At 34.2% G+C, this 12,024-nt stretch overlaps 1 long non-coding RNA gene and 1 other non-coding gene across 2 annotated transcripts; both read right to left on the reverse strand.

Annotated features, from left to right (window-relative positions):
- Positions 1–713: 713 nt before the first annotated feature.
- On the reverse strand, positions 714–1,529 carry LOC107176966 (uncharacterized). The gene is made up of 2 exons (XR_008053476.1): positions 1,155–1,529; positions 714–1,004 (listed from the first exon to the last, which is right to left on the reverse strand). It is a non-coding gene; the product is annotated as an uncharacterized LOC107176966 (long non-coding RNA).
- Positions 1,530–5,200: 3,671 nt separating this feature from the next.
- LOC127901704 (small nucleolar RNA R71) lies at positions 5,201–5,307 on the reverse strand. The gene has a single exon (XR_008053948.1). It is a non-coding gene; the product is annotated as a small nucleolar RNA R71 (small nucleolar RNA).
- Between the last annotated feature and the right edge of the window lie 6,717 nt (positions 5,308–12,024).

The raw sequence follows: 12,024 nt of genomic DNA on the forward strand, positions 1-12,024 counted from the left end.
TGAATTTTTTTTGTTTAATTAAAGAAAATTTTTTTGTAAATGAATAAAATATTTTCACTAAAATTATGTAGAAACAATGTTAAATTTTTAAATAATTAATAATCTTTTATGAATTTACTGGTTTTACTTTACATTTACTAATTCTATTTGTAATTTACAATATTTATATTTATCATGGTATTGATGCCGTAAATTTCATTACGGCATTATCTATAAAATTTTCCTTGAAATAATTAATGGAATCCACAATCCAATTCTTACTACTTAACTTAATTGATAAATAATTTTAATTGCCAACGGCTATGCAGCTTTGTTTGAATAAAGCCCTTTTGCATGGTTCCAGTACGTGGAAATTTGTCACAGAAGTTTTGTAACTTAATTGATATGGAAATTTGTTTAATATTATCAAGTGAATTATTAATAATGATTAAAACTTATTATCATACTCAAGTATACATTAGCAAGAAATTTTGTACGAACATCTGCAATTGAGCCTGACCCATAAAAATTGTTAACTCTATATTTTTTAAGTTATATTAATTATTGGTTAATTAGCACTGATCTGCATGGACCCTCATGGATAAGTCTCTCGTTAATGTGCTCTGTAGTTGCACGAAAAATCCATGTCAGAGTTTACAAAAACAATAGTCATCAATTTCAAACGTCAAAATCATCACCAAAGGAACGTAAAAAGTCAACGCAAGATAAGACCATCTTGGGAAGTATATTAATTTTATTATACGTAAGAGGTCTCGCATTTGCATGCATAAAGGTTGAAAATTACAAATGACACACCGGAGATTTGATTGACACGCACATCAACAATCCATATGCATGAAAATGACAAGAACTTAATTTTCTGTTTCTACGCGTGGCAGTTTATTTTTCTTAAAAAACAAAGATAAAAGAGAATAAAACGCAGCAACTCGATTGATCGCTATCTTGCTCCAAGTAAGCCTTCCATCAAACCCTTGCTTTCTTTATTCGGATACCATTCGCCTCTCCTACAAGAACAAATTAATCAATCTCTTTTATTTGTCACTTAATCAATAGGAACGCAATTAAACAGAATACGGTGCTTAAAATTGAAATGCTTAATGTAATTCTGAACTACTAGTCTTTACATGTACAGTTTTAAAAATAAATGAGATTACCATAAAAGCATGAGCTATTCATGGCCGCTTTCTAGTAGTAGTAAGGAGGAGGGGGAGATGCATAGACGTAAGGGTGAGGTGGTGGTGGGGACTTGGGGACAGGAGGTGGCGGGGAATAGGAAATTGGAGTTGGTGCCGGAGCAGGCACGTAGACTGGTGGAGGAGGTGGCGGGGGCAGGTAAACAGGGGGTGGTGGTGGAGAATTGTGAACCGGTGGCGGGGGTGGTGGAGACTTGTACTTGGGAGGGGGAGGAGATGTGTAGTAGTATTTGTTTGCGGAGGCTTCTAACGGCAAGTAGCTAAGAGAGACTGATACTACCAAAAGAGTGGCAAAGAGGCAGCCCATTTGAGACCCCATCGTTCAATAAAGTGGAGTTTCACTTGTGCTATAAACAAAGCTCGTTCCCCTCCTTATATAGACTTCCTTTTTACCTTCTCTACCAAACTTCTCATATTTAACCTTGACGTTAAACAATTTTATGTATGAAAAGGATGTCTCACGTGGGACCAATTTGACTAAATTTAAAATTTATATGATTTTGTTTAGTGGCCAGCTGTTGGCCAAGCAGGGAATAAAGTAATTAACAGTCCGAGAGTCACGATCCTGTTAAAGATATGGCTTTTTGTTTTTTAATCAATGTAATAATTTGCGCAGGGGTCTTTGTGATTTATTTCAATAACGTTATTCTTCATGAAGAGCTTGAAAACATGTACTTAATTACCTAACTTATCATGAATGTTTTGGCCTTGGATCCAGGCGGCGAGACTTATTTTGAACCTCATTTCATTTATTTATTCATTTTCACTTCGCAGCTAATTAATTGTTTTAATTCCTCCAAAAACAAGTAGCTAGCGATATATTTAACATAGCTTTAATTTAAATTTCTTATGAATTCCTTTTAATGCTCTTATCTCACGGTGAAATTAATTTTCTCCTTGGGTGTAGCAGAAGCAAAACACTAGATATCGTTCAAGTACTGAACCAAGTCAATGCGATTAAGTTATGCTCTAATCGACGTGTGATTAAACTCAAAGGAATTTTTAATATTGCGTTAAGCAAGGCTAGATGATGCTCTAATCAAACAACTTTAAAAGAGGGGTTTTTAATAGATAATACAAAAGAACATTATAAAAGAGGGGTTTTTAATAGATAATACAAAAGGACATTATAAAAGAGTGGTTTTTAATTGAATAACTAAAGTTGAAGTTATAAAGTAATAACAAGATTTCTTTATTTATAATACAGTAAATATATTTTCCTAAGTTAACTTAAAAAGTGAAAGTAAATTATAATTATAACAGAAATAAAAAAAAAACTAAGACACTGACTTTAATTAAAAAAGAAAATATCAGAAGACCTAAAAAATTAAAATTCTAAATTCCTAAAATAACATCCTACATCATTAACAAGCATAGGAAACAACCCAGTCATTATGTATTTACTGATTAGTTTAATTTGATTCGTTGTCATTGATAGCTTGTGGATCTTTGAATATTCAACATCAACCAACACGTTAAGGACCTGTACATATAATTGAACAAAGTATGAAATTGTAAAATTAACCCTAAATACAAAAACAAAATTCATATTTTAAAACATAAAATTTGTATGTAAAAAAATTATGACGCAACAATTAATTTACAAAATAAAAAGCAATATTAGTATTTATGCTACACTAGTCCCATAATTAGTGCCACAAGGACCTTTTTGCAATATATGCAAAATTTCTATGAAATTGTATAATTTATATAATTCATGGATTTTACCTTCTATTTTTGTTTAATTGATTTTGAATAACTGGATGATTTCTTCTTCCATCTCTTCTACATATTTTTTTAAAGTTTTTAAAGTTTTATTATAATATTATGAAGATCTAAATGATTATTAAATTTATAAAGATTTATAAAATCTGAATATACTATAGCACCGGCATTTATAAGTTATTGTCTCTCTTGAGACATAAACTAGATTTTTTCTTCCAACATATATATCCATGTGTCCAATCTATTTTCCCAACCAAGGTACATGTCATCAATGCTTTCACATAGATATTATAATCTAAATTGAGCATTCTGAATAAAAAATTTCACATCACTATTATTGTTATTATTAATCAATAGACTGATTATGGACGGTTTAGAGTCCTGTTATTTATTTTGCATCAATCTTGAATTATCTTAAGACCGGTTAAAATAGATTCTATTAATACTATTATATTTTCTTCCTTAAATGTGTCATGTATTTCATTGTTATCTTCAAAGTTTATTCTCTCCATATCTCTCTACAAGTGTTTCCTTGCAATTAATCGAGTTTTAACAATTTTCATTGTATAAATAACTTGATATTCCTTACTAAAGTCTAGATTATCTATGGCATCTAGAAATTTGGCGACTGATCTTTCCATGTTTTATGAAAATTGAGTTACTATTAATACTCTATATCTTATAAGATTTAAAAAATAATCAAGGCCTAACTGTTAACATGTAGATGTTCATTATATTGATTTTTATGATAACAAACTTTAAATGTTTTTTATTAAAATGTTGGAGTTTTCATTAATAACAATTTCTCAAAAGTCGTATAATCTTTCTAAATGTGTTCATGAAATATGGATAATCGTTCACTTTAACTGAAAAATAATTCCCTGCGAAATTTGGTTAAAACTGTGATTCTGGAAGTAAACGGTGACCCGTTAACTTCAAACGGCCAACCGATAATTTCCATAATGTCATTCCATGCTGACCTTCAACTGTTTAGCAAGAACGGATAGCAGAAATTTGTTTTACAGGTTTATGGAAATTAACGGCAAACCGATAGTGTCAAATGATCAACCGTTTATTTGAAATTCAGCTCAATGGTCACTTGGACCAGTCAAAACGGTTAACCGATAACGGTTAACGGCGATCCAATTTCGGGAAAAAGTCAACAATGGCTATTTTTCAACTCCAACTATAAATAAGCTCAATCAAATTCAAACAAGAGCTTATCACAACGTTATCATTGAGCTTATAATCGAGAATACAACATTTCTTGAGCTTCAAATTCATTCTTGTTCATTTATTCACACATTAGCGTTGATTTGTAATCTTAAAAAATTGTATGAAAGAAAAATAAATTTGTAATCTTTATTTTGAGTGATTGTAAATGTTGGGATACACTTGGGTTAAAAGATTGGGAATAATCTCTAGATGTGAAGGTTGATTGACACCTAAGAAGTCTATTATAAGTATTCTTGAAGCCTTGAAGGCTTGACTAGTGGAATGCCCAAGCTCGGTGAGCTTGGAGGCATGGATGTAGGCAAGGTTGGCCGAACCACGTAAAACTCTCTGTGTTTTAATCTCTCTTCCCTTATCTTTTTATATTTTGGTTGATTTATTTATTATTGCTTTAAATTCGTTTAAGATTTGCATTAAGTTTTGTTTAAGAATTGCATAATTTTTAGAAACCCAATTCACCCCCTCTTGGGTTGCTTAGATATTATTTCACTAACATGCCTCTGTTTGTGCAAAATATAATAAGGTAATTTAGAGTACTAACCAGAGTACTCTTCCTCAAAATTCTAGAATAGGTTCGCTAGTTCCATGAGCCCATAGATTGGCCCATGCTCAGCACTGTTATAGCTCCACACATCATGCAAGATCACTCCCGCAACTATTCCACACGACCTAAAGCAACACCTTGCCGAGTAGCCCAATAAGATCTGCCTTAGTTTATTAGTTGAATAATTTTTTTTAATTCTAATTTATAATAAGAATGGCACTGATAAAATTATTGTAGCAATTCCTATAATAATAATCCTTGTGGAGACGATCTTGAATACTTATCGTTATATTACTTGTTGTGTACATTTTCACATTGACACTAATAGCATTAGAAAATCGACAACAAATTTTTTGAACCATTGCCGGGGATTGGTGGTTATTGTGTTTTGTGAAATCAATTTTAGTTGGTACAATGGAGTTCTTTGCCACCAGACTCCATCACCACATGGAATGATTTGGCTGACAAAATTTTGATGAAATATTTCCTACCAACAAAGAATGCAAAGTTGAAGAATGAGATCACATCTTTCCATTAACTTGAAGATGAAAGCTTGTATGATGCATGAGAAAGATTCAAGGAGTTACTCAGGAGATGCCCTTATCATGGTATTCCTTATTGCATACAATTGGAAACTTTCTACAATGGGTTGAACTCAAGCACTAGGGGCTTTATTGTCTAACTCATATAATGAGGCTTACGAAATTTTGGAAAGGATAACTATCAATGACCATCAACTAGACAAGCCACAGTGAGAGGAGCAGCAGGAGTACACAATGTGGATGCACTGACAACATTATCAGCCCAAGTAACCTCATTGACAAATATGGTAAAAGCAACGGCCACTGTTCCAGCAACGGCCACTGTTCCAGCAACAGTTAACTAAGTTGCTGAAGTCTCTTGTGTTTATTATGGAGAGGGACATCTATATGATAATTGTCCTAGGAATTCAGCTTCAGTCAATTATGTGGGCAATTTTAATAAACAAAATCAAAGCAATCCATTTTCAAACACCTATAACCTTGGATGGAGACATCACCCAAATTTTTCATGGAGCAATCAGAATCAGCATGCCGCAGCATCCAGTGGACAGAAAAGACCTACTCAGCCACCTGGTTTTCACCAACAATTTTAAGGGTAAAGAAACACCAGTAATGATCAATTTAGTTCCCTTGAAACTCTGATTAAGGAGTATATTGTGAAGATTGAAGTAGTGGTCTAAAGCCAACCTGTATTTTTAAGAAACTTGGAGAATAAGATTGGACAGCTTGCTACAACATTGAGCAACATACCTTAGGACAATTTACTAAACAATACAGAGGATCCAAAGAGAGAAGGAAACGAGCATTGTAAGGGGATTAACTTAAGGTCTGGAAAAGATCTTCATATTCTTGTTAAAGTACCAAAAAGAAGAGTTGAACCTAATTCAACCCAAGGGGAAACTCAAATTAAAAAAGAGACACAATAACCCATTTTCCAGCACACTGGTGAGAGTTGCCAAGCTATAGCAACTGCAGAAAAACATGATTCAGTGCTTGTTGAGGAAGAAGCTGCAGCACTAACAATAACAAACTATAATAGAGCAAGAGAAAAGCAATCTGTACAGTCTGCTGCAGTATAACAATTTACACATCCACCACCCTTCCCACAAAGATTTCAGAAGTGAAAGCAAGACAAGTAGTTTAGTAAATTCTTGGAAGTATTGAAACAACTACATATCAACATTCCTTTTGTGGAAGCATTAGAATAAATGCCAAATTATGTAAAGTTTTGAAAATGTATATTGGTAAGGAAAATGAGGCTTGGAGAATTTGAAATAGTTGGTCTAACACAAGAATGCAGCCATATGCTTCAGAGTAAAATGCCTCAGAAGTTGAAGGATCCAGGAAGTTTCACAATTCCTTGTTCCATAGGAACTAAATACAGTGGCAAGACACTTGGGTAATTTTTAGGGACCTCCCCTGAGGTTTGGTGTATTAACACTTAGATGGAATGTATTCGTGTAATTACATATACCTCCCCTGCCGTTAATATGAAAATACGTATAACATCAGTATAGAAGGGTAAATGTGTAAAAACATATTAAAAACTGAAAATGTATGCTTTTACTAGATCAATAAAATTTTGACCACCACTTGCCCCCTGTTGACCCACCCTTGAGCAGTTGATCATGGCTCCACCGGTGGTTGGTGGTGGTGCTTTACTAGTGCTGGAGTTCCCTCCTCACGACGGTGACCAACCCCATTCATAGTAGCCTTTGAATCAACTGTGTCCACCAACACACATTAACCCAAGTGCATGCACCGTACGCGAGATTTTTCGTCCACTGATATGCTGCCACGTCACCATCAACAGTACATAAGAATTTTAGTCCAACAGGATCGTGACACCTCATCAGTCAATGCCACATCATCGGTCAATGCCACGTCATCATCCGTCTATGTGAACAGTGTCGTGAACAGTAACGTATACAGTACCGTATACGTGAATAGTACCGTACATGTGAATAGTGCCATTTTTCCTTTTATGCTCCTCCTAAGGTTTTTGACCGTCCTGAGTTCAGAAGTGATGTCCGTTTTGCCGTCTGATCTCTCCTTTATTGTGAAATGACTATAATGCCCCTAAAATACATAAATTACTTAATTAAAATAAAACACACGTAATTAAATCACAAGAATGTTAAAAACATAAAAGTAAGGATTGTTAGTAAGACTTAAAATGTAAAATGATGGTTTTCTCCTTTATAAATATGCATTTTCTAACACTCAACACACCCCCTAACCAGCTTATTGCTAGTCCCTAGCAAATAAAGCGAAAACAAAATTCAAATTCAAAATGATTTTTTTTTTGAAACACTCTTATTTATTCAATCAGATGAATGATAGCAATCAAATAAAAGTATAAGCATTATCTCCAGTCTAAAGAAATATCACACCCATATCAACCATCCACATGAATTAGCCTAGTAGACTTTGTTATAGCTACTTTCAAGAATGACATGTCAAACCCCAAAATCTCACTGGAAGTAGTGACACTCTCACAAATAAATTAAACCCAATAAAAATAGTCACTCCAATGAATGGTAATTGAGAGAGAAAATAATAAAGAAGTGATATCACATGCTCTCACCAAGATGAAATAAATATGTCCTCAGCTTAAAAATAATACGATCTCAAGTCAAATAAAATGTTAGTCAACCCACTTTATTTATCTTTTTTTTTAATTATGCATCACTACATCTTTTTAGCCCATATAACTAGCTTCTACTTCGGACTATAGTTTCCTAAAATCAAGAAGGACTTTTATTAGGACGTAACGTAAGCTAGGGACATGGTTAACAAAGAAGGGAAATAAGGAAAACAAAGTGTATGTTTGAGAAAAATGCAGAGATTTTTTTTTTTTAAGAAGATGCGAGGTGGATTTCACCTATTGTTGTTATTTTTATTCTTTTGAAACAACAACTTTTGTTTTGTTTTTTTTTTTTTTGCTTTTATTTGGCATAACTTCACTGAACAAAATAATTATTTACATTTTCTCAAACATAAATAGGTGATGGAACTTATAAGGCATCGGGTAATACTCCAAATCAGAGTGGGTCAAGATGATAAGTTGACAAAGAAAATATATATATATATATTTTTAAAGGCTCAAAAGGGTTAACTATGGATATTTAATAAAAGGGATGGCTAGAAAGGTTCAAACGGATCAAAGATGGCCTTTCTATCGTCTTTTAGGGCTCTAAATAATCATCCATATCTACTAGTTAGATGGGCCTCCAAATGTAGCAACACACATTTTTTTTCTTTTTTTTCTCTTTTTTTTTAGTTTTACAATTTTTTTTAAGGGTTAACTCAAAAGAAATATAGAGATCGTGTATACAATAATAAACTGTTAAGCTGTATAAAGAATGGGCAAAAGGGTTACTCTCCAAGAAAAATGATAGGCTCAAAAACTCACTTGGTACTTATTATGACATGTTCATTCCTTCAAGCAACTCATATTTGTCTCCAACATCAACATGTAGAGTAGCAAACATAATGTAACATCACTTAAGACCAAAGATAATACAAATACTAAAATTTGAAATTAATCATGTCATCCAATGTTAAAACAAACCCACACATTTTTTTTTTAAACAACATTCTACCCCCCAACCTATTCTAAACATAAAAGAAAAATATGCATGCAGAAATGTGAAAATGATGCAAAAAAAAAAACAAATTAGAAAAAGTACACTTAAAATGATAGAAAAAGAAAATGATTTTTTTTTTTTACTAAGAAGATGCGTTTCTAGAGGCACTACACTCCATATTCAGCAATCTTCGACTCAAAAGTTGGAAAATGTATATTCATAGAGGAGAAATTAAAAAGAAGAAAAATAAACATCAAAACTTAATAAAGAAAAAGAAAATGTCTAATTTTGTTTTTTTTTGAATTTTTTTTTTGAAATTTTTTTTTGTTTTTTTTTCAAACAATGAAGATGCGTTTCTAGAGTAACTATACTCCATATTCAGCCATCTTCAACACAAAAAGTTAGCAACAGTTAGTTTCTACAACAAAAAATCAGTAAAAACCTAACCAAGATTCCACAATTGTCGACTATTCCCTCCCCCCAACCAGAATGAAACATTGTCCTCAATGTTTGAAAGGAAAGAAGTAAAGTTTAGAAGACATCACCTGGGTGGTGCAACACAGAAGAAAATATTTACAGGCGGAGAGTTAAATCTAATTTGTACTTCTTACTGCTGCTACTGTTACCATCATTATTTGGACGCTCCAACACAAAGGTCCAGGGGTCTGGCTCCGATCTATAAGCTTGTAACAGATCAAGTAGCTCATTAGCAGTGTGAGCACAAATAAAGAGTTTTTTCACATTAGCGGGAATGAAATAGTTTTTTATTGCATGGTTAAGAAATGCGATAAAGCCATCATAAAAGTTATTGACATTTAACAAACCGATGGGTTTCTGGTGGATGTGGAGATGGGCCCAAGATGCTAGTGTGATAAGTGCCTCTAGTGTTGCAAGATCTTCTGGAAGGAAAATAAAAGCATCAGCATGATTAAGCATTTCAGTTATTCTTTCTTGCATACCTGAGACAACTAACTCTTCTCCAGTTGATGAGTCAGACGAACTGCCCAACGGTTTTAAGACTCTTGGGATGATGCCTAACACTTGACTTCCTCTGACAAAAGCTGCTTCAGAGACCATTTTTGATAACCCTCGGTTACCTCCTCCATACACCAAGTGTAATTTTCTCTCTGCTATACTTCGACCAAGATCGATGGCTGCCTCAACGAACTCTTTATGTTTGCCATAGGTAAATCCAGAAAGCACACAAATGTTCTTGAATTGTCTATTTGGAGTAGCTGCCATTGTGATACTTCTCGAAAAACAATTTGTGAGTGCTTGAAAAAAAAATCACATTTAAGAGTCTTGGTGACAGTGGGTCACAGTTGTGTATGAGGTAACATGTCAGTGTCAAATAATGCGTAAAGCACGTGGCTCGCGAGTCAAAAAGGAAACAGCAAAAAGGAAAAAGTAAACAGTAATAAAATTATTAAGGACAATAATACACACAATAAAACAATAGTGAAATAAAATAACAGTAAAGTGAAAGGATATTTACAGGTAGTTGCGACTGTGGCTCACATCTTCCTCTGGTTTTACGTCCAGAAACGGCTTGAACGCCCTCTATGGGTCGAGGATAGGCTTCCTATCCAGTTTTCTTATAAACTGGCAAACAGGGTCGTTTATAGTCAGATTCCCGAGACTATATCGTGCATGCTCTTTCTAGAATAATGGTCATAACTGGAGAATCGCTCCTTGCACATATCCACTGGGATGCGTTTCAAGAGACAAAAGGATATCATCCAATGACTCCTTATTCAAGCCATCCCTAATGAATTGAATCTTATCTTCCCTGTTATCAGACACCATTCCTAAAGAACATGGGTTTTTATTGCAACTCATTCTGGCACACTTATGACAAGCAACAGAAATTCCTCGAGCTCGTCGTTTTCTTGCATAATTTCCTTTACCACAACCAGGCATGTATGCAATAAATTTTGGAGGTAACTCACCTGCCGATCGTACTTTAGCCTCGGTTAACCAACGGATGTCAGCAGATATGTTATTCCTCATGAGTAATCGCATGCGTTCGGACCGAGCTTTATAGATCGTAAGGAGGGCATTCTGAGGAAGTGAAGGGAATCAATTGTGAAGCTTCGCTAGAATCTCGTTTCTGTCCATACTTTCGCCTCAGAATATCAATTATTATGGGAAACTGAAGTAACCGACTTGATTGTCACAGAGTACCGTTATCCGCCACTTCACCGGGGTAACAAACTAAAGCACACAAACATAAAAACAAATTAAAACACACAAAGAAAATTAAAGCCGTCCTCTTATTGAATTTACCTCAAGCTCCAACTGGATGTCGTAAACACTTCTCTTAATGTCTCTGAGTTGGCTTTCTAAACCCTCAACATAGGCTACTAACTCTGGTGGTTGTAGAGCCAAATGCGATGTGTTTTACAAAATTGAATCTGCCTTTTGAGATGAGTTTTGACACGTTGAAGTGGTTTAAGAATGTTCAGGAGGAACGGTCTAAGTAATGTACTCATGATTAAAAATGATAAAAGAAAACTTACTAGTTAAACAAACATACTTATGCAAAAATAATTTCAATTAGCAAAAGAATAATATAAAGAAAGAAAGAAAAATCAAATCAACGAAAAGAAAAATCAATTCAAATCTGGTGGGTCACTCAAATTTATTTCGGTGTCTTCTCCATATGATTGGTATTCTAGATATGGCTTTAATCTTTGACCATTAACTTTAAACGTGACACCGTTCTTTGGGTCCTTAATTTCAATTGCCCCATATGGAAAAACAGTATGAACAATAAATGGGCCAGACCAACGAGAGCGTAACTTACCTGGGAATAGGTGCAAGCGAGAATTGAATAAAAGCACTTTCTGACCTGGAGTGAAAGATTTTCTCATAATTTGCTTGTCATGGAAGACTTTCATTCGTTGCTTGTAAATCTTGGCATTTTCGTACGCGTCATTGTGAATTTCTTCAAGTTCTGCCAGCTGTAATTTTCTTTCTGAGCTGGCTTGCTGCATGTCAAAATTGAATTTCTTGATGGCCCAATATGCACGATGCTCGAGTTCCACAGGTAGGTGGCAAGCTTTTCCATACACTAGCCTGTAGGGTGACATCCCAATCGGGGTCTTGAAAGCCGTTCTATATGCCCATAAGGCATCATCAAGTCTTAATGGCCAATCTTTTCTAATATGTGCTTTATTTCTCGATTGGAGATCTCA

This window comes from Citrus sinensis, chromosome 3, assembly GCF_022201045.2.
Source record: "Citrus sinensis cultivar Valencia sweet orange chromosome 3, DVS_A1.0, whole genome shotgun sequence".
NCBI classification, from domain to species: Eukaryota; Viridiplantae; Streptophyta; class Magnoliopsida; order Sapindales; family Rutaceae; genus Citrus; species Citrus sinensis.